The following is a 6816-nucleotide window of genomic DNA, read 5'->3' as shown; positions in this document are numbered from 1 at the left end:
GTAGACAAAGAGTCAGCATGCGAAGATAGTGAACCAATGTCAGCACATGTAGATGCACTGTCTGCACCTGAAGAAGCAGCTTCGCTGCCAGCAAGAGTTGATGTGCTGGCCGATGGTTGGACAACCTGTGCAGCTGTGTCTGAACTGCCACTTGAGGTATCATCAGACCTCTTGCGCTTGCTTGAATCAGAGCCAGGAGTAGGGCCAGCTCCTCTTGCTTTTGGAGAAAACATATCAACGATTGACCTCTGTTTTGGATCCTTGGGTTTTCCTGTAGGTGTGGACATGTTCGTTCTTTTAGTACTGCTAAATCAGAAGCTATTATTCAAGCAAATGATGGATTCCTCAGTGACCTCCCGACACTGTTGTGCTTCACTCTTCTTTGGAGGACCACTTCCACTGAATACCAAAGATGAGACAAATCTGAAATGTATTGCTTTGGCTTACAAGTTTATCACTGTACTCCCTGAAAATAAGCGAGTACTCCCCAAAATGAAAAACAGATTACAAATACTCCCAACAAAAAATAGGAAACAAACACTGTAGACCCTGAGCCCCTGCTTTCACGCACACAGTTCCATGGATGTTTGGAGAGGTAGCGCACGTAGTTCCAAAGGAAGAAAGTACTATTATTACTGCTCGATCGGTAGACATGGACATGATCTTTTAATGTGTATGAGTAACTAGGTGCAACATAATTATTAGAAAAACCTTTCTGTTTTTCAGTTAAAGCATTTTTACTTGCTTACAAAATACTGCCGTGGGGAACTAGATTTACATTTTTACTCCCTAAAAATCATTTTACTTGCAAGTTTACAAAATAGGGAATACAATAGTCCCACTTCAAAATCTTATCTGGAGCACTGAGTACATATCTAAGCAGTGATTTCAAGTATTTATTTTCGTAGCTTACTTTTAGATCAGTCCAATCTGTTATACTTTACATTTCAGAGATTAACAGTTGCAACCTGTTCAAACTCTGCCACTAAAAAAAAAGGAAACCTGTGGGTCCGAAAAAACTGAAGTGAAGCATGCGTTCAGTGTCATACAGTTTGAAGTTAATTTTGTGGTATTCTCTGATTAAATGGAAGAGAGACAGCCATCTTTAATGTTGGAACAACTAGGACAAGTCTGCAATGCATAAATAGATATGGACTAACAGATCAGATCATTAACATATGCTGTACATTTCCAATATGTTGCTTCACGTTCATTTACCTCTCACAACGGTCACAGATAAGGCTGGATGTCAGCTGCTCAATGGTGGTATTGTTTGCTGGCGTTGAGAATACAGAAAGGAAGGAACTCCCACACGAAGATGCAGGTCTGAAAATAATAACAAAATATCAGAAAGATTCATTTGTGCAACACCAGACCATATTAATTTTTAATAGAGTTTTAGAGTTCTGGGGTGCACGCATCATGCAAAGACAAACTGGACCACAGAGGCTTTGCACATGACAGACCTAGAGAATGACTTCAGGCCCGGCAACGATTCATCATTAACATTTTGTGACTCAGATGGACGCATGTCATGCACAATTGCCCTAGGATCTCTAGGAACTAGCTCTGTAGGACGCAGCAGGCCCAGGCTGAGTGTGTGGCTCGGGCAAGGAGCAGTTTACATAATGTGTTGTCACAATGTAAAATCCTAGTTAAATGCATTGCAAAATGTATATGCTGCAGGCCACAAATGACTTGGATTTCATCTGCCTGTGGTTAATTTAAGCAGTTTAATTTGCATAAACTGTTGCCGTAAGCTGGGCTCAGGAGGGCACATGAACACAGTGGCGAGGGGCAAGGGGCACATGGACACAGTGACGAGGGGCTCCTACAGGCTGGGGCCACCACAGGGGCGACAGTAGTGGTGCAGGCGGGAGCAGGTGCGCCTACAGTGAAATTAAATACACAGGTGGCTGTGAGTGTGACACATAATGAATGGGGCACAAAGGAGGTAGGTACACTGGCAGCAAGCATAGCATGCACAGTGGGGGGGGGCGGGGAGGTAGGGCAGGCCTCCCCCCCAGTTCAGGGAGCAGTGTCAGGTATGCTTACTTGGCCTGAGCCACAGGGGAATAAGGAAACAATATGGAAAGAAAAGTATATTGACTTGTTTTCCATTGTGGATTACAGAAGGGTTTAGGAGAGCAAAGAGGTTAAGTGAGAGGGCAAAGAGAAGAAATTCTTTGTGAAAAGATCCCTGGTTATTTGGGCAACAGGTTTCTCAATATTTTTAGCCTTTTTGCTTCAAACATTGCCTGAGCTGCATCAAAAATGGTGGTCTTACAATCATTTAGTGCTAACCAGGGCTCAAGTCGAGGGTACACGCGGGAGGACGGAGCCAACCCACTTTATTCAGAGGGTGGACTCAATCCCCCAGCTAAAATGAGAAACATTCTGTCCTCTTTGAATTTGTGAATTAAAGCCATCCTCTGCAGTCGGCAGATTTGTAGGCCGGACACTTCACCACTTTACTATATAACCTGATGAATAATAACAAACAACTAAAGGTGAAATGTCCCATTTCAGTACTGCAAGTTCCAGGGAAAACATTTGTACTGGTTCTTTGAGTTTAAAACATGCACACCTTTTAAAGTTTTCAAACCACTATTAGAAGACAATATACTCTCTTGGTTTTGTGTGTGTGTTGATTTTATGAAAAGCAAATGCCATTCGCTCTGTTCAATTTGCGCGGTTATCCAAAGCCAATTTAATGAAATGTGCATATTTCACCTTGATAGTCTCATTTCTGGTGACGTCACATCCCATTTGCGTTTATTGATGAGTCCCCCCACTTTAATTTTTAGGACTTGACCCCTGGTGCTAACAATTTATCATGATTGTACATTTGGGGCTTGGTTGGTATGTGATGAGAGATTCAGGAGTGCCAAGGCAGGAAATGCAATGTTGGATTGGGGGGAGTAGGACAATGGATGTGTGGGCTAGTTGTACTGCGGCGCCAAAAAAGGGGCATGCTGTGCATTCAACAAATCCACCTGTGCAAGGCCAATCTGTAAATTGAAGCATGTTTGCTCATTCTGCTGGATGTTGTGGCACGGAGAAGCAAAATGTGTCAAGCGTAGCATGGAGCAGTAGTACTGCAGCGCTTGGGGTTCCCTGGGTCGGTCTACCCTCGCCCGTGCGGCTAGATGTAATGCGGGCTTGGGCAAATGGGTCCCCACAGGGAATCAAAAATGTTGGTGGAAGCTCTTTCACAGGGGTTCAGAATCCTGGTACGGGGTTTCACACCCCAGTCGGTTTCCGAGAACCAGAGGTCTGCCTGGTTACAAACGGAGATATTATTGGTGAAAGTAGCAAAGGAAATCAAATCGAGGAGGTTTTCGGGACCATACTTAATCCCTCCCTTAAAAGGTTTGGTGTGCTCCCCACTGTGCATTCTCCCAAAGAAGGATCCAGGAAAATATTGATACATCGATAATCTATAATTTCCAAAGGGGGCGTCAGTGAATGGCGCCATTAATGATGACTTGTGTTCAGCAAGATACACCTCCTTCGACTCTGCGGTGGCACGGCTGCGGCAAAAGGGAAAAGGGGCACTGTTAGCAAAGGCAGACATTGAGGCCGCCTTTGGGCTACTGCCTGTACAACCTGAGGACTATCATCTGCTGGGCTTTCAGGTGGAGGGGAAATATTATGATAAATGCTTGCCCATGGGGTGCTCTATCTCATGTGATTACTTTGAGACATTCTTGGAATGAGTAACAAAGAGGGAATGCAAGTGGGCCAAGGTCCTCCATAATTTGGACAACTTCCTCTTTATGGGTAAAAGGGACACAAATGAGTGTGCCACGGTGATGAAACATTCCAGAAGGTGGCCAAAGAAATGGGGGTGCAGCTAGGAGCAGAGAAGATGGAGGGTCCTACCACCTCCCTTTTTATTTCTTGGGTGTTTGACTGCGAGGTGGGTGAATGTCGGCTCCCGGAGGACAAAGTGCAGGACTTCAGAGAGGCATGGTGATGAGGGGACAGGGCCTCGTACCACTTGCCAGTAGAAGTGTTAACAAATGCATAATGATTGTTATTAATTATAGTGTTTTAGGAATGTCACATTTATAGTGTTGATTTATGTTTGCTGTAGTATTAAACAATGTGGCCGGTATGGCATCCAAAGTGAGAGTCACGTGTGTTCACTCGTCCCCGGGGCATGCCCACCTGCTCAGCCCATTCTTTTTCTCTAGGTAACTGCATCATTGATCCTATACTTATCTGCCCCCCATTACACACGCACACCAATGCTCCTATACTCATGTTTCTATGCACATTTCTAAATGCTGTCAACATTGCAACTAAACCAGGAGTGTGCAACCAATTACTAACGAGTCGTTTTGGACTACAACACCCATCAGACCTAGCCAGCATAGTCATTGGGATACTGTGACTTGTAGTACAAAACATCTAAAGAGCTTCAAGTTGCAGAACCCTGCCCTAAACTGACTGAATGTTTCTTTGCACATCTATACTTTCTCAGTACTCCTGTACACATCTAGAACACAATGCACATCTATAAGTGGCCACCTTTGTGATCCTCTACTCCCATATTCCTCCATGCAAATGTATAAGTTATCTCCTTGGTGGCCCTTTAGTCATTGAGGTTCCTATACACACCTGTGTGTGACCTCTGTAGGAAACCTATGATCCTTAGGACTCAGTGCACATGTGTAAGTGACCTCCTTAGTGGACATAGAGTCATCTATGATCCTATCCACTTGTGCTCCTATACTGCTCTGGGTATCCACGGGCAGCTATCAGTCACCTTCAAAGTGCTGCTCCACTCCTTAATAGCCAATGCATGTGTATAAGTGAATTCCTAAGTGTTTCTATGCTACCAAGTATCCCTGTGCACGTCTACAAGTGCTCTCATCAGTAACCTTACCCTTCTCTCTGGATATTGGGACTTAGCCCCATGATTTCATTTTTTTAAATTAAAAAGTGATTTCAAGCAGCGTACAGGTAGCCATCCACAACCCACCCCAATCCCTCTTCTTGCTTCCCAGTCCTCACCCAGATCCCACCCTAGCCCGACACCTGATTGGGCCTGCTACCCTGCTTTGAACACCCAGAGGGTGTTACTGCGTTGTACATGCTTGCACTGCTTTACTAGATGCAGCCTGACCCTGGTAAGTGTGCCTTGAGCTCCAAAGAGCTCTGTTTTTATTTGGCCGTATTGTGTATTTATTTTTAGTTAAAGGTGATTTCCAGCTGCCTCGCGGAGTGCACGTAGCCATCCACCACCCACCTCTGAGCCCTCTTCCAGCATTCCAGTCACCAACCTTCCACGTCCTTGCCCGTCCCTTACCCACCCTGATTGGCTGATTGTGCACGTTAGTAAAGTGAATTAGGTGCTGGCCGTGCTGCCTGCCGTCGGCACCAAATTTATTTTACTAACGTGCAAATATGTGTCGGCGGCAGCTTGCAAGTCGCCGCTGACACATATGCACGTTAGTAAAATGAATTAGGTGCTGCTGGCCGTGCTGCCTGCCGTCGGCACCAAATTCATTTTACTAACGTGCACATATGTGTCGGCGGCAGCTTGCAAGCCGCCGCATATGCACGTTAGTAAAATGAATTAGGTGCTGCTGGCCGTGCTGCCTGCCGTCGGCACCAAATTCATTTTACTTACGCGCAAATATGTCTCAGCGGCAGCTTGCAAGCCGCCGCCGCCGACACATATGCAGGTTAGTAAAATGAATAAGGTGCTGCTGGCCGTGCTGCCTGCCGTCGGCACCAAATTCATTTTACTAACGTGCAAATATGTGTCGGCGGCAGCTTGCAAGACGCCGCCGACACATATTTGCACGTCAGTAAAATTAATTTGGTGCTGCCTGCCTGCCGTTGTCGGTGGCGGCGGCGGCGACCACCACGCTGGACTCAGTCTCAGTCACTCACCTCGAGACGAGTCGGTGGGAACTGGGAAGTCACTGGGAGACGAGAAGCGCACCACACACTTTCGGCATTTTACGTGCAGCAAGCAACAATAATCAAAATGGAGGCCAACACAAGCGGCGCAGCACGCTGTGGCCACGCCCCCTCCTCCTCTGATTGGTCAATGCCAGAGGTCGCAAGAGATTGACAGGGGTCGCTGGCCAATCGCCAGCGGTCGCTCTTGCGACCTCTGGCGACCCCCAAATGACGTCCCTGCATTCATGTGAAAATCCTTTATTAATTATGTGCATTTACTGGAATAAGATCACAACTTCATTTAATGTGATGGTTGACACTCTTGATACAATCCTGAAAGGTGCATTTACCCGTCATTCTCAGGTGGGGGTTGTGGTGGGGGGTGATTTCAATTCTACCTGCTTGCTTCATGAATTGTGTTCTGGACGGCAATTATCCACCACATCACCTACTGTTAAGAATGGTAAAAAATGGGTGGAGTGTTTCTGCAATTGGGATATTCAAGTAGTCGCAACACGAGAGATGGAATCTCCATACACATGGTCGCGAGGAGGATTGACCTCTCACATTGATCACTTCTTTTCTATCTTCTGTACTTTACAATTCAGCTGATTCTATTGATATCAAGAAACTGGGTTTTGGCAATCATCAGGCAATTTCCTTAAAGTTGAACTTAGATAACTGGGGTTACACACCCAACCTGGTCTTGAAATTGGTAGAAAATGATAGGGCAGGCCTATCGGTCAGATGGAACCCTTCAACATGTCATCAGTTGATCTGTTGATCTGTCGGATTGAAGCCGACCCATTAATGGATAGAATTATGTCATTGTCATGCCTTGATCCGGTCCGATTAGATATAACTATATCAAAGGGGATTAATACTCACTTATTAGAG

The sequence above is a fragment of the Ambystoma mexicanum genome, chromosome 8 (assembly GCF_040938575.1).
Source record: "Ambystoma mexicanum isolate Mex_15411 chromosome 8, UKY_AmexF1_1, whole genome shotgun sequence".
Taxonomy (NCBI): Eukaryota; Metazoa; Chordata; class Amphibia; order Caudata; family Ambystomatidae; genus Ambystoma; species Ambystoma mexicanum.
The sequence above is the reverse complement of the archived record's forward strand: the minus strand, read 5'-3'. Positions refer to the sequence as shown.